Genomic DNA, 23,078 nt, shown 5'->3' with positions numbered 1-23,078 from the left:
CACTGGAAAAGTTGAAAATTTACATGCACATGTAAATTACAATTTACAAAATGTAAATCTTATTTACATTCTTTGTAAATTAAAATTTACATGTTGGAGTTTTGTAAAACAAAATTTACATGAAATTTACAGTCTTCAACGGATCATGTAAATGTATTGTAAAAAGTGATTTACATGGTCCTTTATTACAACGCTAATTGTAAGAACATGTAGAAAACATGTCAAATGTATTAACCACTTTTACAGTTTCTTTCTTTGTAAAAAACGTGTAAATTTCTTTACTAAATCATGTAAAGAACATGGAAAATTGACAAAGGGGCACCGTTCGGAAACATGTAAAAACCATGGAAATTGACAAAGGGGGCCTGTTTGGAAACATGTAAAAACCATGGAAATTGACAAAGGGGGCCTGGTTGGAAACATGTAAAAACCATGGAAATTGACAAAGGGGGCCTGTTTGGAAACATGTAAAAAACATGGAAATTGACAAAGGGGGCCTGTTTGGAAACATGTAAATACCCTGGAAATCGACAAAGGGGGCCTGTTTGGAAACATGTAAATACCCTGGAAATTGACAAAAGGGGCTGTTTGAAAACATGTGAACATGAGCTTTTAATTCATGTTGTAACCCACCAAATAACTTTCGCGTGCATTCATTAGTTAGACAAAACGCATCACGTGGTACGAAATCAAGCGACGAAGAAGAAATCGGAGGGATTTAAGAAAGTATAAAATAAATATTTCCCCTTCCGGCTTGCTGGGGGATAATACTCCTTGCCTGAAAGATTATCCTCAAAATTTCACAGTTGCCTTTGAAGCTTAGTCAACTGTTCATTTTTTCAGCCAAGGGCATTATCCTCCAATATGCAACCGCCTGAATGGGTTTTTATTATTTACTAATTATCTAGATGAACGAAGCGCAAGACAAAATTAAGCGACTGATATCAGTTTTAACATAACTCATTACAAAAGCTCTTAGTTACAAATCTTTTACTAATGTCAAAAAGTAAACAGATTATAAATAAAAACCTTTTGATGCAGAAAACGAAGGCGACTATGACTTCGTCTAACAATATTTTAAACAATCTGGAGCAGTGGGGGAAAACGCTAGCGTCCAACAGTTTGGCTTATATATTTTTCGAGACATGCGTTTTGGTTTTCTTTATATTATAGACAAGGAAATTTTGCACGCGAACGGCGGTAAAATTGGTCGTTTGCCGTGTTTGACCTGGTCGAGAGGTAAGGCCGAGAAGCACTGGCGCGAACGAAAATTAATCCCGGCGTCCTCTCTGGTACTTTTTGTTTCGTTTCCTCAGAAACGATACGGTATTATTTTGGATTCGAGGTGAACTATTTACACAGTGGAGGCTACTATCCAATCAGGAGAACGCTCGCAACCACAAAGTAAATAAGTTTGACCGAAGGCAATTAATTTCCTAAAAGCATGTTCTTCAAATATCGGAAAGATAATCCTCAGCATGAACAAAAAATATTGAGATTCCTTACAAATACAAATATCCGACGACTGCAATGGTTTTAGGTTTGATTAAAGCGATGTATTGGAAAAAAATTAGAGTAAGCTCTTTTAGCGTTTAATTGTAAAGTAAACATTCTAGAGATTTTCTGAAACGGAAGAAAACTTTCACCAATCAGAGTGTTTGCAACGCAAACAAAAGCGTGACGACATGGCATATCCGCCGTGTTTGCTCGCACGGAAGGGCTAGTGTGCCCCGAAAACGGGTAAGTTGATTGAAGAGAAGAACATCATGCAGGAGATTTACAAAGTTTTTTCACTTCATGTAACAGATTAATGTATAAATGTGTATAGGAAAATTCATGGCATCTTCGACGTCACAAGCCGCGCGAATACACGCAAAATTTCGTGGGTTTTTGCGTGGACGTATCCGGAATTGCGTGATCAGTGTCACGTGAATCGCGAAACCATTCGAGTCGGCACGAAAAGTTCAAATTTCGTATGGACAGTTTCGTATAGCAAGCTCAACTGCCATGTCGAACAATATTTATCTCCTTGATGTAAAGCTCAAGATTAACTACCGCGACTGCTGGATACTGAAGTTTTCTGAGATGAAATTAACAATATAAACATTCTTTGCATTACTCAAAGCCATCGCGGTCTGATCGAAACTCCACGGCATCGCCAAAAATGCATCCTCGGAGACCCAGGGGCAGTTAGTGGGGGCGGGGGAAAGTCTATACGGGCGAAAAAAAAAATCGGCGAAGGCTATTATTTTCGTTCTTGACTTTTCTTCGCCGATTTTTTTTTTTTCGCCCGTATAGACTTTCCCCCGCCCCCACTAACTGCCCCTGGGTCTCCGAGGATGCCAAAAATGCAAATCGTAATTAGCAACTTGGCTGTGTCTTATTCTGTGGAAATAATTTCATATTTGCCATAACAGCTTCCAGCGCGGATCGAGACGAACGAGCAAATTAAAATAAAATCCAGTTTTGACTTAACACTTCTGGATGTATTTAAATCCCGGTTAAACATCTGTGTATGGTAGCTTTTTTACATTAATTTGCCCTTGTTGTTTACGTGTCGAAGTTAAGTGACCACACGCATTTTTTGGAAGAAATGGCTTCGAAACAGTGTATTTGTGCTTATCTCTGTTATTGTCGACTAGGGTTTTGGTTTATTTAGAATTTGGCATTTATTTGATTTGAGCATGTGCCTTGAGCATGTGATCAATTTAGAGATCAATTTAGAGAAGTATATACCTCAATATTTTTGTCAATAGGTAATAGTTTTATCTACGATTATATTGATAGGAACGTATTATTTTCTGTAGTTATTTTTTCATTAATAAAAAAGTGTTCGGCAGAAAAAATCATTTTAATTTTCATTGGATGACGGTAAAAAAGGTGAAGGCAAGCTCCCTTTATTTAACTTTATTTGGAGAGAAAGACACATTCTTTTTCTATAAGGAGAAATATTAATGTGTTACTTGAACTCTACCAAACTGTAGCAGGTCTGAGTTGATGCCTCCTTCACATAAAATGGACAGTAGGCGTTAAATGGGAAGTTACTACTGAATATGAAGTTCTTTTTATTCTTCACTCACGCATAAATTCAGCAAATTCAACATACACTAGGACCTCCAAATTAAAATAAACCCCAAACCCACCTCTCCTTAAACATTATGCTATTCTCACCCTTCCGCAATCTGGAAACGAAACACTATTTCTTTTTGAAATGGCTGCTTGTTGGCGCTCGGTTCAACGGTTCGAAAATCGATCATTGAGAGGCCTTTTATCTCGCTAAAAAGGGCAATTTTCCTCTCTTTAAGACCATATTATAACTTCCAAATTAGCTGCATGGAGCCTTCTTTCACCGGATCTCCAATCAATACGCCTGTTTTAGCCAAGTTTCTTTCCAAGGTAAGCTTATATATGACCGTTCAAATCATGTTTTGGTTGATTTCCTCTATGTAGCTTCTAGGTGAGATTGGTTTTAATATTTTAATAGAAGTTCAAAATGTAGAATTTCGTGTTTGTTCTTGCACTTCATACGTATAATTCAGCACTTCTTAAACATGAAGTTATTGTTAGAATAAATTGAATAATTGCGTGTGCATATAGAGATGTCAACACAGGACTGTTCAACATGTTTTATTTAAAATATTAGCTTATTGCTGGCTTGCAACCACGTGACAAAGCGGCCATGTTGGGAGTCAAAACAATAAAATAAATTTTCGCAACATTTGCATGATAAAAAAGTTAAATTCCCAGTGGAGGGAAACGCTGTGTTTCTGTCCCCCAACATGGCCGCCGTGACGTCAGTTGCAAGCCAGCAATATAATTTAAGAGTGCAAGGCTTATTTATTCATGTTATTGTATGTATAGTAATTATTATTTTGCCGATTTGCAACAGTTTAAACTCAGTGAGGTTTTCAACTGGCAAATTATAAAGCAAACTGAAAAAAGCTTTAAAATTATCTCCAAAAGTTTTTAGCAGTATTTATCAATCTTATCTATATAGTACTCCTGGCATATCAAACTCATTCGATTGGTTTTGTTAGTCTAAAAAAATCGAACGTCTATTTTGCTGTGAGTTTGATTATTCCCAGGGTATCCAATCGAATGTTCGGTAATCGAACTCAATCGAACACCAATTGTTCGATTGGGTTCGGTAATCGTACATAATCAAACTCACAATAAAATTTGGTCAATCAAACTCAATTGAAAGTTTGATTACCGAACTCCTGATTGTTTATACTTCGTATATGGGCAATTCCACATGAGAGGTGTAAAAATCAAGATTTTTCAAAAGATATTTCAGATGGAATAATTACCTGTGCTGCATTGTAGACATGTTATAGTATACAGAAAAACAACTTTTACTTTGTCTGTGACAACAGTGTTTTTAGGGGGGGTCCCCAAAGTACGGGTTTACCTTCTTAATAATTTACAATATCTGTGATGCACATCAGTATAACTTACAAAAATCATACTTTCAAAATGCTTATGAATTCAAACAATTATATTAGGAATATTCCCTCATTTGTGTTGACAAGTAACTGATAAAGACTTCATCCAAAATATTTTTTAAAAATAGCAACAGCGATGTGAAGTTCTGTCATGGACGTTACGTAACGTCCATGAAATTTTGTGCATTTTTTTTCTCTCCTTAAGTTATTATTTGAAGGATTCTTAAAAAATTTCTGCTGCTTTGTTACTTATCAAAATTGAACATTTTGATGATAACAAAACTCTGGTAAACTGTTACATTTTTTAACTAAGTGCAGTTAAAGTTGGTCATGGATGTTACACTTTTTGCAAAAATGTTGAAAAAAAGGCAAAACTTTATCAAAGTCTTTGGAAAAGGTAGAAAATAGTTAGGCAGTATAGCAGTGGGCAGTTTTTTCCAAAAGACAGGTTTGGGTTGATAAACAGCAAGCTTGTGGAAAGAGATTTGCTGAAAATGCAGGTTAATATGTCATGTAAGGACCGTGAAATGTCCTCAAAAATTTAAATGAGCATTTCACGGGTTTTACATTAACTAGCAAGATAATTTCATTTCCAACTGCCAAGAAATATTGTTTTACTACAAATGATAGAGCCCAACAATTGAAAAAAGTTAATTTATTTGGTAAACTTGAAGAAGAATTCACATAGTGTAACGTCCATGACAATTTTTGTAACGTCCATGACGTTACATTTTTAGTCTCCTAGAAAAACTGTGAAAGATAATGGAGGTGAAAACAAAATTTTCAGTTAACACAATCACTAAACTACATTTACATGGAGAAGATATTTTGAAAATGCTTGAAAGTTCACAGGAATTTTAAAGTAATGCTAATGCACTAAATTACGTGGTTGATTTTTATGTAACATCCATGAGAGTCGTTTTTCTCAATATTTCTCTGGCACAAATAAGTCAACTGGAAAAAAGAAATAATCAAATTAACACACTAAGGTGCACAGACTTGTACATCAATGAAAAGTTTTAAAACTTGTTTTCATCCTTAGACAATGCAAGTTTAAAGTTCTAAAAATTAGTCTGAATTGTAACGTCCATGACATGGAATTGCCCATATATTGATTTATACTGTGTACATATCGATTGATTTCAAGAGCCACAGCTGGGGCAGTAGAACAACGTTCTCGTCCGAAACTGAAGTCAATTTTGCTTGCAAGTTTTTTGCTTATTACGATGATTTTGATCTTAAGAAAAAAAATATTTTACTTGTTCACTTATTATTTTTGTCATCCATGTTGATAGTAAGCACTTCCTCCAATGTAATTGTTATGCTGGAAATTGCTCTTCTCCTGTCAACGTCGCTTTTGGCCGCCCTCGAGGGCTAAGACAGAGTGATGGCGGCAGCGTTTTGGCTCCCTATAATGATTCTTCACATATTGAACACACTGATTGCCTGTGTTGCAGTGAATGAAATGGTGCAACTTCTGTTTGAGTGTAACGGTAATAACTGCAGGGCAGAAACCATATCCTTCCTTCTAATATAGAAATGTAAACAATAGTGCATTTCAGTTATTTTACCGTCCTTCTGTTCTCTTCTACCAAATATATTTTACTAAACATTGACATTCAGTTCGATATTTGGACGTTTTTATATTTATTCCATTCAATAAAAGTTGATTTTAATTAGTCCTGCGTGATTTACTTATCAAGAGAAAGATCAAACCCGATTGAGTTTGACTGTGATTATGTTCGATTGGTTCGAAAATCGGACTCACAGCAAAATAGATGTTTGATTTTGTTCGATTACCAAACCCAATCGAACGATTGGTGTTCGATTGGGTTCGATTGATTTTTGGTTTGATTTTGTTGGATTGGATACCCCGGGGAACCAATCATACACAACCTAACACAACCAAACTCAATGTGATTCGACTTTGTTCGGAATCCATCTCTTGATAAGTAAAACATGCAGGACTAATTAAACCGAGTGTCAATGTTTGTTTATACATATTTTGTATAAGAGAACGAAACAACAGTTAAATACTGATATATGCACTTTTGTTTACTTTTTTATAGTGGTGGGAAGGAAATGGTTTCTGCCTTGTAGTCACAATAAGACTCAAACAGAACATTTTTTTCTACTTAAAAAGAACTTGCACCATTTCATTCACCGCAACATAGGCAGTAGTAAAAACAAAATAATAAATAAATAAAAAAACAACAACAACAAAACATAGGCAGTAGTGCACCATACAAAATGTCTGCATAATATACAAACAAGCAAGAGTTCGTAATCAAACATTCCATTTTGTTGGATGGACCAAATTTTAATTTTAGTACGGTTATGTGCAATTACCATACCCAATCAACCATTGGTGTTCGATGGGGTTTGATGTGGAATGTTCAATTGGTTACGTCGGGAGTACTGAAGTGACTTTCTAATTGAGTCAGCAAATGACATTGAATTGTTTGGATGTGTTATTATTTTCAGATGAAAGGGTTGATAGCAAGAGTGGCATGTAAGTACAAGCCTCAATTTATGTCTTAATGACTAGCAGCTAATCAAAGATTTAAATCCAATGTAGACTTAATGACCTGCAGTCAAAGGCTTTTTTCTGTAAGTCGAATAGCACTGCAGTAAGCCCAAATAGGACTGAGGTTAGCCGAAATAACAACCTGGTTAACCTCAATACAGTGGAACCCCGATATAACGATCTTCAATATTCCCGATATAACGATGAATATGTTATGTCCCGGCAAAAATAAAATGTATAGAACAACACCCTGATATAACGATTCCTTGATATAACGATATAATTTTACTGCCCCCTTGGCATATCGTTATATCGGGGTTACACTGTACATGTAGCACTATTGTTAGCCTTAATAGCATTGCACTTACAATGTAGCCTAAATAGCACTCCAGTTGGCCTTAACACCACTTTGTGTGGCCCTAAATTTTAAAACTCTGGTTATCATGTTTATGGTTAGCCTTAAAATAATTAATAGTGGTAATGGTAACATAAAGTGTACTTTAAACATTCTGACAGTTGGCAGCTGGCCACTGTGGTCCAGTGGTCATGAGTATAGCTTACCATGCAATCAACTTTGACATAGGAAATTTGCTACATGTACATTTACAGCTGGTCTAGTACAAATTCCTGCATGTCCAAATGTGCATTGTAGAGTGCTTAAAAAATACATGTTCAATTGTACATGTGCATATTTTTATGAATTTTGTGATACCATAAGGTCTTTTATTCTTGTGTAAAGTTTATATTTGAGTGCAACCAGTGGACTGCAAAACTCTACTTCTCGCGTCCTTGATAACAACTGGATGCATGTAAAAAATTACTTCCAGTCAGCTGTTCTCAAGGTCAACCCTCCCAGTTATCTTGAAGTCCCTAATGTGCAGGTTCAGAAGTGGTGATGTTGTGGTTTCAACTCTTTGTTGGCTTTAATTTTTCAAACCGGTTTTGATTTTTTGATTTTCTTTTGTTTCAGATAATATTAAGAAATGAGACAGTGAAAAGTAAAAATCGGTTTGAAAATTTTTTAACCACAACATTGATCTAACCAGAATGTCATTCCTAATGATTCTTTATAATTTGTTGTTAGGTTAAAGAAGGCTCTACCACTTTCACTGATGAAGTCTTGTACATACAAATTTATACTAAAAAAGGTGGCAATAACCAGAGGTGGTTAAGGTGTAAAATCGTTTCACCTCGGGGTCAGTATCAAGTCTGTACCATCACAATGAAGCATCTTGCTGAATGTTCAGTTGGTGTACATACATGTACATGTCGTGTGGTTTTCTGGTGGAAATTTATTCCATCAGTTTTGTTCTACTTTTGTACAAATTATTTGAATTCATGGCAGTTTTTAAATAGGACCATGTTAACAAAGCCTGACAATTACAGTGATAAATGTGTTAAGTGAACCTAGGCTGGTCAGTGTTCGAAATCATTATTCAAGAGGTTCTACTATGGTTATTTGATGCCATAGCTTTTTTATCAATTGTAGTGCTATGATAGTAGTTGAAGGGTTGGAACCCAAACCATTTGCCAAATAACCACTGTTAAAGGTGAAGAATTATTCTACATCAGTGTCAGTCTTAGGTCTGTACTTTCACAATTAAGTGTTTATTCGATTAAGCGCCCAACCTCGAATAAGCGCCCACTCTGTAGGTAGGAAAAGTTAAAATAAGGTATTGTAAATGTACAACGAGAGCGACCGAGCAAAGATAAAAATCAGCTTTAGTACAATTTAAATTCAAGGCATTTTTTTGGGACAATTTTAACATAGCTTAGCAGTGAATGGTGTTTGAACTTACCCTGCGGGAAGGCTCACCTTGGGGCACGAAATATACTTTGGGGCACTCACGACTGGCGGGCACAGCAATATGGTGGGGAGGAGACTGGTGAAGAGGCACCAGTAAATTTCATATCTCAATGAATGTCATATCTTGTCAACATTCCTGTCAAACTTCTACTTTCTTTGAATTTAAATTGGCTTGTCAGTATTCCTGCGGTTTTCGGGGTGGGAGTGAAAAATTAGCAGAGGTTGATGCAGGTTCACTCGCGGCTTTGCCACGTAAATGTCATTCTCGTGCGTGCTCTAAGGTGAGCCTACTCGCAGGCTAATGTGAACTTGGCTGTTCAGTGTTCAAAATCATTGTGCAAAAGGTTCTGCAATGTTTATTATTCGTTTGATTTCATAGTTTTGGTGATATGGAAGGGTTGTGGTAGTAACTGAAGGGCTGAAAGCAAAATCATGTGCCAAACATTACATGAATTGAAGCAAAAGAAAAACATTCAACAAAAATTTAATCCTGAAATACCATGGTTTCATTTCCAACCCTTCAGTTACTGTAAAGTATATTTTATGCGGTTATTCAAAAAGACCATTTACGCCTATTAATAAAAGTGATCAATATCTTACCCATAGTATAACTTTTAAAGGCTCATTTTCATCCTACAATACATGTCTTTCATGATATGGTACATTTTCATACATATGCTAAGCTATTGCATAATTCACTTCATATTGAGTGCATGAAGACACTTCAGTAAAGGAACATAGGATAAATCGGGGCACATGCCAAGCAAAAGAGATTGGCTTTTAAAGAGAAAAGCAAACACCAGTGCAACATGCAGGAGCAAAGTGGGCCTTTGCAAAAGAGGAGTATTATTATTACTATTTGGAAATGAAGTCACGGATATGTTATTAGACAGTTCTATCAATTAATCATGCATAAATTTATCTTAATCTTTATTGTTTTCCATAATGATTATGTGAAGTTGAAATAATTGGTATCAGCAATTTTTGACCTAGTAAAACTGCTTTATTTGAACTGAAAAAACTATACAAAACTATACGATCTAAATCATTTTATTCTGAATGAAATGCTAGTTTTTATTATATTTATAAAGAATATTCCAAGCTATATATACATGCTTTATTGCAAGATACATGCAGACGAACTTTATTACTTATATATATCATTAATTATATCATTTGTATGTATTATTATTAACTGGAAAAATATATGCACTGACGTACTGAAAATGAATGTAGTTAGGATAGTATCAAGAAAAGGTTCTAGACGAATAAAAGAAAACAGTGCCAGGCATTCTGTTCTTCATTATAATTACAGGGGCTAGGCAGGTCCCCTTTGTCAATTTCCATGTTTTTTACATTTTTCAAACAGGCCCCCTTTGTCAATTTCTATGCTTTTTACATGTTTCCAAACAGGCATCCTTTGTCAATTTCCATGTTTTTTGTACTCCGGCTGGAGGCCAGGAGTAGTAAAATGGGCTTGATTTCTTTGTAGTCACAAATCTGCAAAATTGCGCAATCGAGTGACGTAATCCCATTGTGCTTTGCGTACCATCTGCTTGACCTCGACAGGGAAAAGTCGCCATTGCAAGTAAAGTCCTTGATGCGGAGTCTTTTGTTCCACGGAACGGATTACAAACTTTCAAGGTCTTGTTTGTTATGCTAAACACGTAAACTTCACTTAACACTGGTAGTGTTAAGAAATCCATCTTTCTTTTGGGGCCGCGAAGACTGTGTCGCGACGCAGTGTGTTTTGAATACAAATCATGGACTTGATCAAGGACTTTCTGCGGCATCTCGAGACTTTAGAAAGCAAATGTTATGTATATTATTGCTTTGAATTTTAGATGGCATTTTTAGAAGGATCAGTAAAAGTAGTCAAGTAAAAAATTATAATGCAAAAGCCGTCCGCTGCAGTACAAGAAATGCTTTTGCGTGAATAAATTTAATTAAGCGTGCAAGGGTTGTTTCACGAGTTTTAAAATTGACGCTTTTGAGACCTTTTGAATACATTTCGTTGCTTCATCTTCTTTGAAAATTAATCTGAAATAATGTTTCTTTCAAGTTTCTTTCATTTGTCTATCTTTAGTTCGGTATTTTAGGTTTTGAAGGGTCATCGATCTTTGTTTTCGAGACAGACGCGGTGTTATCTGATCATCTTTCAACGGCGACCAGACTTTGGTTTTGTGTTTTATAAAAGATTTAAAAAATTACTCCAGTACTCCAGAAAAATGCAAACAAGTAGTTTCATTAATAGTTAAGTAAATTAAGAAAGTATTACCAATTCAGTTTTTGGAAGGAACCATGTAGTTTCAGAGTTGTGTAAACAATATTCTAGTCTCCTTCGCAGCCACTATCTGGTGGTCACGCAACGCTTCCGTGATTCATAAATAACTCCCGAAAAACGCTTTTCTGCACCAAGAAGTACCACATTGAGATGGTTTCATATTTTGACAAGTCTTCATTAGCGAGTCCTTACTACAGCGGAACGAAATCCCGGTTTAAGACGTTTAACGATTCCCCGATATAACGATAAGGTTTCGCCAGTCCCTTGGTACATCGTTTATATATCGGGGTTCGACAGTATTGTCTAAGTTTACTGGTCATTTTGTTTATTTGTTTGCATTTAAGTCTTCACACTGTATACGTCTATATACACAAGTCTATATTCCTAGTTTTATCTAGGCAGCTTTTCTTTATTCTTTATAGGGAAGATATTTGTTTACAAACATTGTCTTTGTTATTTAAATGTTCGATAAATGTCCAACAAGTTAAACAAAAGAACTCTTTTTCACTAGCCAATAGGTCTCTGGTTGGCACATTAAAAACAATAGATTTATTTTATGTTTTATTTTAGCTTCTTATACCCGGGAGTTCCGATACGTACCCAATCCCCTCCCTAATCCTCCACCCCTATGTCACTTCCAGGGCCGGAGTGAACGCTCTGCTAGCGTCTTGTTTATGTTTCAAACAGGCCTCCTTTGTCAATTTCCATGTTTTTTACATGTTTCAAACAGGCCCCCTTTGTCGATTTCCAGGGTATTTACATGTTTCAATCAGGCCCCCTTTGTCAATTTACATGTTTCCAAACAGGCCCCCTTTGTCGATTTCCAGGGTATTTACATGTTTCCAAACAGGCCCCCTTTGTCGATTTCCAGGGTATTTACATGTTTCAATCAGGCCCCCTTTGTCGATTTACATGTTTCCAAACAGGCCCCCTTTGTCAATTTACATGGTTTTTACATGTTTCCAAACAGGCCCCCTTTGTCAATTTCCATGGTTTTTACATGTTCAGTCTATTTATAAGCATTAGGTATAAATGTTTTTACATGCTTTTTACAGTGTTGATCGGATAAATTGACATGTTATTTACATGGTCCGTGGTCTTTGGTTCGGGAAATTTACATGATGTTCTGTGTTTTTACATGTTTTACCTAAAATATTTACATGTTTTTGACATGTTTTGAGGAGAACATGTAAAAGGGTAAAAACTATGTAAATCATCCTTTACAGTGTCTTTACATGTTATTTACATGTTATTTACATACTATGTAAATTTTCAACTTTTCCAGTGAAATTCATGAATTAGAATATTCAGGTGCAAAAATACAAAATTGTACAATACCTACAGGCCAATATGCAAATTTCCAGTGAATACCCAGACCACCATTCGGTCTTGACTTTTAGCTTTGAGCTTTGATCTGACAACGTTAATTGAAATAGCTGTATATAATTAACCGTTAAACATCTGGTATAGTATTTTAAATTTGCATTTAATATATCAAAACCAAAAACAAAACAAACACAATAGCCCAATAGTAATGACTGTAAGAAATTTTAGTTTTCTGGAAATAAATACATATACTACAAAACGCGTGTGAGTTATTTAAGTAGCAAAGTATTTTGTGAGTATTTTGTAATCAAAACGTTTTATATGAGGCGACTATGATTAAGTAAGTACATACAGGGTAAATACAATGTTCTGTCGAATGGTAATGTTACCTATTGTAAGTAATTAAATGTAGTGTATTTTGTAAGTGATGTAAGTAATATATTGTAATGTATTGAAAGTAATGTAAATAATTTACTGCAAGTAATATACGGTAATTAACGTAAGTACTGTTTTGTAATGCATTTTTTGTCGCTTCAAACGTCCAACACAACCAAAACGAGGACTGTAAGCTACTGTAAGTTGGCGTAAACCATCCATTTATTTCACAAGTTTCACAACATGGCGACAACCACGAGGTCGCTCTCAAAACTGCTATCACGTGACAATTGATAGGCATGCAATGCGTAAAAAACAATAAAATTATGAAATGTCAATGTTCAGTCGCGACATTATTAATAAAAAAAGTATGGAGCTGAAGTGAAAGAGTTCTCTGTGATATTGAAGGGTAAGAATAAAGACAACCAAATAGGCCTTTCTCGATTATGCTAGCATTTTTTTCGGCATTTTTTGGGAAAACGAGCATTTTTTTTTTTCGTTTTTTTTGATAGGCATGCAATGCGTAAAAAACAATGCAATGCGTAAAAAACAATGAAATTATGAAATGTCAATGTTCAGTCGCGACATTATTAATAAAAAAAAGTATGGAGCTGAAGTAAAAGAGTTCTCTGTGATATTGAAGTGTAAGAATAAAGGCAACCAAATAGGCCTTTCTCGATTATGCTAGCATTTTTTCGGCATTTTTTGGGAAAACGAGCATTTTTTTTCGTCTTTTCTTGAAAAAGAATTGCTAGCATTTTCTGTCATTTTTCATGACTGTGATCCAGACTTCAGCACTCAGAAGGATAAATAATCCTAAAGTTTCACAATTTTGATTACTTAATTTGATTGTTTTCGAGGTCGCTCTCAAAACTGCTATCACGTGACAATTGATAGGCATGCAATGCGTAAAAAAACAATGAAATTATGAAATGTCAATGTTCAGTCGCGACATTATTAATAAAAAAAGTATGGAGCTGAAGTGAAAGAGTTCTCTGTGATATTGAAGGATAAGAATAAAGGCAACCAAATAGGCCTTTCTCGATTATGCTAGCATTTTTTTCGGCATTTTTTGGGAAAATGAGCATTTTTTTTTCGTTTTTTTTTTTATAGGCATGCAATGCGTAAAAAACAATGCAATGCGTAAAAACAATGAAATTACGAAATGTCAATGTTCAGTCGCGACATTATTAATAAAAAAAGTATGGAGCTGAAGTGAAAGAGTTCTCTGTGATATTGAAGGGTAAGAATAAAGGCAACCAAATAGGCCTTTCTCGATTATGCTAGCATTTTTCGGCATTTTTTGGGAAAACGAGCATTTTTTTTTTCGTTTTTTCTTGAAAGAATTGCTAGCATTTTCTGTCATTTTTCATGACTGTGATCCAGACTTCAGCACTCAGAAGGATAAATAATCCTAAAGTTTCACAATTTTGATTACTTAATTTGATTGTTTTCGAGGTCGCTCTCAAAACTGCTATCACGTGACAATTGATAGGCATGCAATGCGTAAAAAAACAATGAAATTATGAAATGTCAATGTTCAGTCGCGACATTATTAATAAAAAAAGTATGGAGCTGAAGTGAAAGAGTTCTCTGTGATATTGAAGGATAAGAATAAAGGCAACCAAATAGGCCTTTCTCGATTATGCTAGCATTTTTTTCGGCATTTTTTGGGAAAATGAGCATTTTTTTTTCGTTTTTTTTTTTTATAGGCATGCAATGCGTAAAAAACAATGCAATGCGTAAAAACAATGAAATTACGAAATGTCAATGTTCAGTCGCGACATTATTAATAAAAAAAGTATGGAGCTGAAGTGAAAGAGTTCTCTGTGATATTGAAGGGTAAGAATAAAGGCAACCAAATAGGCCTTTCTCGATTATGCTAGCATTTTTCGGCATTTTTTGGGAAAACGAGCATTTTTTTTTTCGTTTTTTCTTGAAAGAATTGCTAGCATTTTCTGTCATTTTTCATGACTGTGATCCAGACTTCAGCACTCAGAAGGATAAATAATCCTAAAGTTTCACAATTTTGATTACTTAATTTGATTGTTTTCTGTCTGTTTCGACTGTTTGTGCGTTGTGTTACTTATTTACTTGTGTTGTGTTACTTGTGTGTGTTTTTTAATTTTTTAAAAATATATTTTTTTAATTTTTTTAATAATTTTTTTTTAAATATATTTTTTTTATTTTTTTTATTTTTTTTATAAACAAACAATTATTAAGTATTACTTGTTGTTGATATGAGCATATAATGTAAGAGTTTGTACGTTTTGTTTGAAATAAAACAAAGCATTCTTTGGAATTCAAGTGGCATTTTTTAAAGAAATCAGGCATTAAATGCATTAAATGCAAGTTTTACTAGCATAATCGAGAAAGGCCTACAACCAAAAGACCAAAAGAATGTCCAAACGTGTGCGAACCTACACTTAACGGAGCTTGTTTTAATTAAATGATCGAAGGACAAAAGTCCTTGAGAGAGTAGGTTAAAATTAAAACTAATTTTAACATTCCAATATCTCCACTAAAAATCAATTGCAGCTTGCTGAAACACGTAACCAAGTAGGCTAACCGAAGTGAATAGTAGGCTAACTGGAGTGCATAATAGGCTAACTGGTAACTAATTACCAGGCAATGACCGTAAGTGGCGGCCATCTTGAAGTGGGCGTAAAAAATTGCCCACACCGGTTAATGAAGAAGATAATATTAATCCCTTATATTTGATTGGTTACCAGTGGCTACCTGTGGTAACCCATTTTGTTATATATCACAAAAATTCTTCTTTTTCCACAAACATTGTATTTCCATGGATTCTTAATTTGCAGTTATAATTATTGCAAGAAGCTAGATACCCTTTCAGGCAATAAGCGACAGAAGTCATTGAGACAGTTGGTTGAAATTAATACTAATTTTACCATTCCAATTTTCCATCTTAAATCCGTTGCAGCTTGTGAACTATTCCCCTTTCCCTAGTTTTAATGTTGTTCACAAACGAGGCAACTCTTGCAGATAGCAAATCCAGCATTGTTTCTGGGGGAGGGTGAAGGGGTGAAGTGTAAAAATTTGTCCAAGGTAATCAAAAAGTGCTGAGTATCTCAACACTATTGGCGCTTATATTGCTGAAACATGTATTGACAGTCAAAATAGCATAGCCTTGTTGGTATAAATGGGCAATACAAGCTAAATATCTCAAAATAAGCAATGTTGGTTTAAACCGATTGTACGCTTCTAAGCACGCTGATAGGTAGGAATGGAAGGTTGCTGGCAGGTAGAACTATTGAGTGAATCTGCAAGCGGTAAAAAGCGTCTGCTCAGTTTTTTTGAATTCAAGGAACATTTTGGTGCCTGAAGCAAGATATTATACTTATGAAAGCAAGCATAAGGTTCTTGACAATTTTAAGGACACGAGAAGTGGATTCCGACAGGAGTTTGTGTTAATAACATGCACTAAAGCCTCGTTGTCGGGGAAAAAATATCCGTCGATTTTGCATCCTATTGTACCACCCAACAAAAGAATACTAAGGACAATGGGATAAAATTCATATTGTATGATTTCCACGACTCAGGTTATGCCCCATACCACCAAATAATGAGTGGGTGTAGTGCATGGCTCAGAGTACGACAGTCTACCAATTAGGTTTCCGAAAGAAACACTCTAAATATACTGCCGTAGTTTATCTCACTGATGATATTTTTGAACACATGGACAGGCAAAAGATCACGGAAGCTGCGTTCATTGACTTGAAAGAGGCTTTTGACTTAGACAGTCAATGACTTCTCCCCTAGCCGAGCCATCCAATTTAGTTTTCTGCAGGTTTCAATTTTTTGGGCCAATTCTTCTTGTTAATCGGGCGTGGCCGATTTAAGGTTTACCCTTTGGTCGTCCTAGAGCGTAGTCTCCTGGCGCGGCCAAAAAGACGGGGATAGCTCGGGGTTGCTACAAAACCGCTACGGGTGACGCATACCGCAATGGTTTTCATTTTAGTTTTGACAGGAAATCGTTGCAGGCACACTTGGTCGACTTTTGGGTTAATGTGTAATCAGGTTGTGTTTTTTTGCTTCGGCGGAAGGACAGAGAAAAAAGCTTACGGTGCAAAGTACAGTATGGGGCCCAGTTCTCGGCCACTTTTGACGTAAACTTGTATTTCTTACCTCAGAAGAACCGCAGGAACTTGAAATTTCTCGCAGAGCTAGCTACATTATTCAGCTTTTTGGTGTAAAGCTATCGATTGGTCAAAAATTAATTTGCCCGAGCAATAATAAAAATAAAAGCTCCATTTGTGGGCCCAGTTCTCGGCCACCTTGGCCCAGTTCTCGGTCACTTTTGACGTAAACTTGTATTTCTTACCTCAGAAGAACCGCAGGAACTTGAAATTTCTCCCAGAGCTAGCTACATTATTCAGCTTTTTGGTGTAAAGCTATCGACCGGTCACAAATTAATTTGCCCGAGCAATAATAAAAATAAAAGCTTCATTTGTGGGCCCAGTTCTCGGCCACCTTGGCCCAGTTCTCAGCCACTTTTGACGTAAACTTGTATTTCTTACCTCAGAAGAACCGCAGGAACTTGAAATTTCTCCCAGAGCTAGCTACATTATTCAGCTTTTTGGTGTAAAGCTATCGACCGGTCACAAATTAATTTGCCCGAGCAATAATAAAAATAAAAGCTTCATTTGTGGGCCCAGTTCTCGGCCACCTTGGCCCAGTTCTCAGCCACTTTTGACGTAAACTTGTATTTCTTACCTCAGAAGAACCGCAGGAACTTGAAATTTCTCCCAGAGCTAGCTACATTATTCAGCTTTTTGGTGTAAAGCTATCGACCGGTCAAAAATTAATATGCCCGAGCAATAATAAAAATAAAAGCTCCATTTGTGGGCCCAGTTCTCGGCCACCTTGGCCCAGTTCTCGGCCACTTTTGACGTAAACTTGTATTTCTTACCTCAGAAGAACCGCAGGAACTTGAAATTTCTCCCAGAGCTAGCTACATTATTCAGCTTTTTGGTGTAAAGCTATCGACCGGTCAAAAATTAATTTGCCCGAGCAATAATAAAAATAAAAGCTCCATTTGTGGGCCCAGTTCTCGGCCACCTTGGCCCAGTTCTCAGCCACTAAAAAGCTTGTGCGTAATTATCTGTAAAAAAATGCTCAATTAATTTTCACAGTCATAAAATCACTCTGTAAACCTATTTATGTTATATCGATCCCAAATTATTTTTATGAGGCTTTGTTTTACTTTAGAAAAGAAGGATTTTAACGCGCCTAGTTGCCTATGTGCAGGTTCTGGCAAAACCGCATTGTGTGACCCGTGCATTTAGATGGTTTATTTTGCAGTGAAAAGGTCTTGAAAGATTTAGGTGTTGTAGAAATAATAGACAAGACAAGAGTCAGCTCAAAACTTAGAGATAGGATTGAACTTTATTTTTAAAACATTTATTTCTTTCATTCTGGCAGCAGCAGATGAAATTATATTAAAAACCAAGCGCTAAGCTGTGATAGCGAGCAGGGTGGCCGAGAACTGGCAAATACGCAAACGTCGCAAGAAAAAATTTCGAAGTAAATTAAGACCAAAAAATACAACGGTTCAACGAAAAGTTAACTAAAGCAGAAAGCTGAATTATTCTACGTTTCACATGCCAAAAATTAGCTCGTATGGTGGGGGCTTTTGGATAAAATACGAATTTAACTACATCCATGAATTTGGAGCCGTAAACAAACAACTACCTCCGCGTAAACTCGACGTGTGAGCTTTCTATATCGAATTGAACGATCAAACTCAAGATACTTAAAGCACATGAATCAGTCTATCGTTTGAAGGAAATACCTTTTCTTTTTGATTCAACTGGAGTGTGAAAAAACGCGTTAAACACAAAGTGGCCGAGAACTGGACCCGGCCGAGAACTGGGCCGATATATACACCATTGTGAAATTGCACTTACTTTGACAAGTTAAAGTTATTTTTGTAAATGAAAAAGGTAACGTCATTGATGTCACGCAGTGTTTTTTTTAGCAAACTAGATGGTTTGCTGGTTTCTGACTATGAATGGGGGTGTGATCTTGCGGTATATTTTTTGAGCCTGACTCCGCCGTAAAACTTTTTTTTTATTTAGGAAGAACTGTGTCGATTTTCATTTCGAACAATTGGTCGTCAAGTCGTTTGTCACAAAGAGTAGAATGTTTGTACAGCATGTTTTGGAATTATTTTAGATTTGGTTAGTAAGACGCTTCTGAAGACCTGAGCAAAACATTGGGAATGTACAGTATTAATAGGAACTTGAATGGAATTTTTCACAAGTTGGATAAAGGTATCAACTGAAAAAAATGGACTTCAAAATGAGAACTTGGATTTTGTTGTAATTAAATTTTATCGCGGATTGGATGCATAATATCACGGCTTTGAAAGTCTTCAAATAATTAGAAAGGTTCCTTTCTTCCTTTTGATCTTATTGTTATTTTCATGTATTGATTATTCGAAAGTGGTTTTCGTTGATACGAAAAAAAAACGGGTTTTCACTGAATTGCTTGAAGTATTTTTAGACGTGATAATATTGGCTTAATCAAATTACATTGTGCACGAAATATTTGTTATTCTTTTGTCTTGAAACTTTGAGGAAATTGAAATTTTTGTTTGACAGTAGTGTATGAAAGGCATTTTATAGAACTGAATAAAAAATAAGAAACATTGATAAAGGTTATTTCAAAGATTTATTTTGCCTGATTTTGAAGGGTTTCAGGAGTTTTAAAGAGTGCTGGTAAACGGCTGTATATTGTTTGTGATTACGGATCTTATTTAGTTTCGAACGCTCTAATTTTTGAAAGGTTAAAACAGGTTAAAACCGGGCGGTTTCATGATTTTTTTGGGTAGAAAGGTACGGTGGTGGTAAAAAAAAAATGTTTAGAAAGGAATGACTGTAGTAGCACGTAAGTCGGAGGTTTGCGTGAGTCACGGGGTATAGTATGCGTGAGCTGGATTTCCGGCGTCATAACGGCATGTTTTGTTTACTGAAAGATACACTCGACGTTTAGTTAGCTTAGTCGGCTTGGGAAACTATTTTAAAAATGAATGTTGTAATAGTTAATTAATAGTAATCTAGAATTAACCCACGCTCGATTGGAGTCTGTTCTGGATTCGCGCTACCTTTTCGCCGCGAAGGAATTTTGTAAAATTTCGCTAGTGGAAAGAGGTACTGTAAGAACAGTATCAATAACTCAAAAGGAGGAACTTCTTTGTAGCTCTGAATTAAGACGTATGATAAAATTTTAGAATAAGAAACTTTCGATATATGGTTTTCATATTGTTTTTGTCAATTTCCTTTTGTGGCAGATTTTTTGAGAATCAGCTTTTCTTTCGCGTGATGACAGACACAGGACAGAACGAGAGGTGGATGAGAAAGATGCCGAAGATGAATAGGCACCGAAAAACGACAAGAACCGTCAAGGACTTTTCTTTAGAGGGCGGGGAGTTTTGGCATACTGTATTTCGAGGACTGGACTGGACTAGTAAAACGCGGACTAGTAAAACGCAGACTTGTAAAACGCGGACTAGTATAACGCGGACTAGTAAAACGCGGACTTGTAAAAAGCGGACTAGTAAAACGCGGACTAGTAAAACGCGGACTTGTAAAACGAGGACTAGTAAAACGCGGACTTGTAAAACGCGGACTTGTAAAACGAGGGCTTGTTAAGCACGGACTTGTAGAACGCGGACACTAAACGGAAACTAAACGGTTTAGCGAGCGAAACAATTTGTGTTTGAAGCTCGTGTGTTTCTTCGACGGCATATTTCTAGCTTTTTTGAGCACTCTATGGTCTGTTTTAGCGTGGAGATGTTTTTGCAGTATAGCACATGTTCGTTCTGCAAACCCCTACTAAAACAACGGGATTGATGCTATGAGTTGTGTGCATATGTTTCTTTCTTTCCACCACTTGACGTCTGTTGAGTGCAGTCGTTTGTATTGCTCGCACGAGGTAGAACGGGGCCCGTCCAGAAATCAACAGTCAATCGTAAATAAAGGTGACGGGCCTACACGACTCCTACGTTCGTGACATTGGAATATTTGCCGTTAAATGTTTAAGTTCGGTCTTTCGACCTTATTTGCTTCTGACTTCTTTCTGAGGGTACTGTTTTAATTTGGGGGCAGTATGTGGTAAATAAAGGTGACGGGCCTACACGACTCCTACGTTCGTGACATTAGAACATTTGCCGTTATATGTTCAAATTCGGTCTTTCGACCTTATTTGCTTCTGACTTCTTTCTGAGGTTACTGTTTTTTTGAGACATTATGTATTGAAGAGAGCCGTAAGATGATTGTGGCCAAGGAAGTGTCTAGAGGCGTTTTACAAGTCCGCGTTTTACTAGTCCGCGTTTTACTAGTCCAGTCCAGTCTACAAGTTAAAGACACATCAAGACCACCCCACTGTGAATTGCCATAGCACAGACAAAATTATAGTCAATATCTTGTGTGTTTTTAAGAGAATTACATAAGAACCAAGGCATGTCTTGTCTTGCCTTACATTGACATGCAATAATTTGGAAATACTAAGCTCGTAACAGTTTAAGACAGAATCCATCAGGAATTTGAGTAACATTAATTTTAGTTACGCAAAAATTGAGCACCAGAATAATTTAAATCCTTGAGTTCTTTCATACCTTGTTAAAGGCTTGACATGTGATAACACCAACATAACACCAACAACAGTTCTTTATCAGTGGGGATTGAAGAAAAAAATGGAAACATCATCACACAGTTGACCCCCATGCAAAAACACTCCAGGATGTCACGGGACTGTTTGGTGTCCGTCTGCCAATTTCTAACTTCAAATTCCAATGTTAAATTCACATTAAATTTTCAATATTTCTTAGTTGTCTAAATTTTACTAATTCTTTTAAAAAAACTATCACCTGCCAAACATCCCCAAAAATCACTCAAAAAATTACAAAATACCGCAATACATAGATACATGGGATGAGTGAAGTTTCCTTGTATTCCTTGAAACACCAACAAGATATTTCCGTTTAAGGTGGCTGATAATGGGTTTCAGTATTTCCCAGTCCTTATACTTTGGTTCAGTACTAAAAGCCTTCATCAATTGCTATTACAGTAATGGTATGAAACAAATGTTCAATCATTCATCAACAAGTTGTGATCATTTTCTTGACAATAGTAGTTCCCCGGTAAACAGTTGTAGTACTGTCCCATCAAAGTGCAATGCCTGGAAAATACCGAAAAGCACACGACCGTCAGGTGAAACCGCACCTTACAGTATTACCAATACACTGCACTTTGCTAAGTCAAACTTTACATTGTCTAGTCGTCTACTTCAATCGTTTATTTGTATTGTGTGAGATACATTTATAAATTGAAACCATCATGTCATTAAGTAATAATGCAATCTCGACAACGTTCTAGATATTATATTATGCACACTAATACAGCTCATGCAAGCCCTGTGACTTACACAAACACAGTCGGACTGAGTGCTACTTAAGTAACTGCTTCGTGGTTTCTGCTGTACTGAACCCTGCCTTTCAAGGCAAAGCGCCCGATTTTAAGCTTCTCAAGCTTCTCAATGTTCTTGTTTTATACATAAATCACTCGCCCCTGTGTTTACAGAACTGTTCTATCAATATTTTGCGGTTGAACATATAGAAAAAGAAACCCAACATACCTGCCCAATACTTGGGGCTATTTTAGTGAGAGTAAATGGTGTAGACAGCCTTTAACCCTATTCAGACCCGAGGGGGGGGGGGGGGGGCTTTTGAGTCCCGCGGTGAATTTGAACTCTTATAACTTTTTTAAGATTCAACAAAACGCTGCCAAACTTTCTGACTTTTCCTAAAATTTATCTGGCAATAATTTGGTAAGGTTGCAATTTGTATCAGGAACTTGACATCGCCATGGCAACGGCATTTTGACAGGCATGTTTTCCCAAATTTGTAATTTTGCGTGTTTCTGATAATAGAAATTAACTTTAATGGAGTTATTTTTTACGGTTTTAAAGCGCATTTTTATTGATTTGAGTACTTTGCAGCAATTTTGGGTGGTTTTCTGGCATTTTGGAAAAATTTTGAAATCCAAGATGGTGGCTGTTTTGACATCATGGTGTAATTGTCACGTGATGTGACTTCACCATCCCACGTGACATATACCAAAAGAAAGATGTTCGGACATACAAAACATCCTATAAGTTTCATTGTGATTGCTTAAATATAAGGGGGGGGGGGGGGTCTGAGAAAGTCAAAAAAAGCCCGGTCTGAATAGGGTTAAGGGTTAACAATAATCTGACTATTATTGTACTTTCCTTACTTGCTCAACATTGTTG

General features: G+C 36.2%; 1 protein-coding gene and 1 long non-coding RNA gene across 2 annotated transcripts in view; both read left to right on the top strand.

Annotated features, from left to right (window-relative positions):
• Positions 1-23,078, top strand: part of LOC144636947 (uncharacterized) — a 78,254-nt gene that overhangs the window by 37,030 nt on the left and 18,146 nt on the right. The window lies entirely within an intron of this gene.
• Positions 3,312-8,654, top strand: LOC144636200 (uncharacterized). Its single transcript, XR_013567487.1, has 3 exons — positions 3,312-3,396; positions 6,930-6,957; positions 8,057-8,654. It is a non-coding gene; the product is annotated as an uncharacterized LOC144636200 (long non-coding RNA).

Source organism: Oculina patagonica, chromosome 13 (assembly GCF_052425735.1).
Source record: "Oculina patagonica isolate OP01 chromosome 13, crgOcupat, whole genome shotgun sequence".
Taxonomy (NCBI): Eukaryota; Metazoa; Cnidaria; class Anthozoa; order Scleractinia; family Oculinidae; genus Oculina; species Oculina patagonica.
The sequence above is the reverse complement of the archived record's forward strand: the minus strand, read 5'-3'. Positions and strand labels throughout refer to the sequence as shown.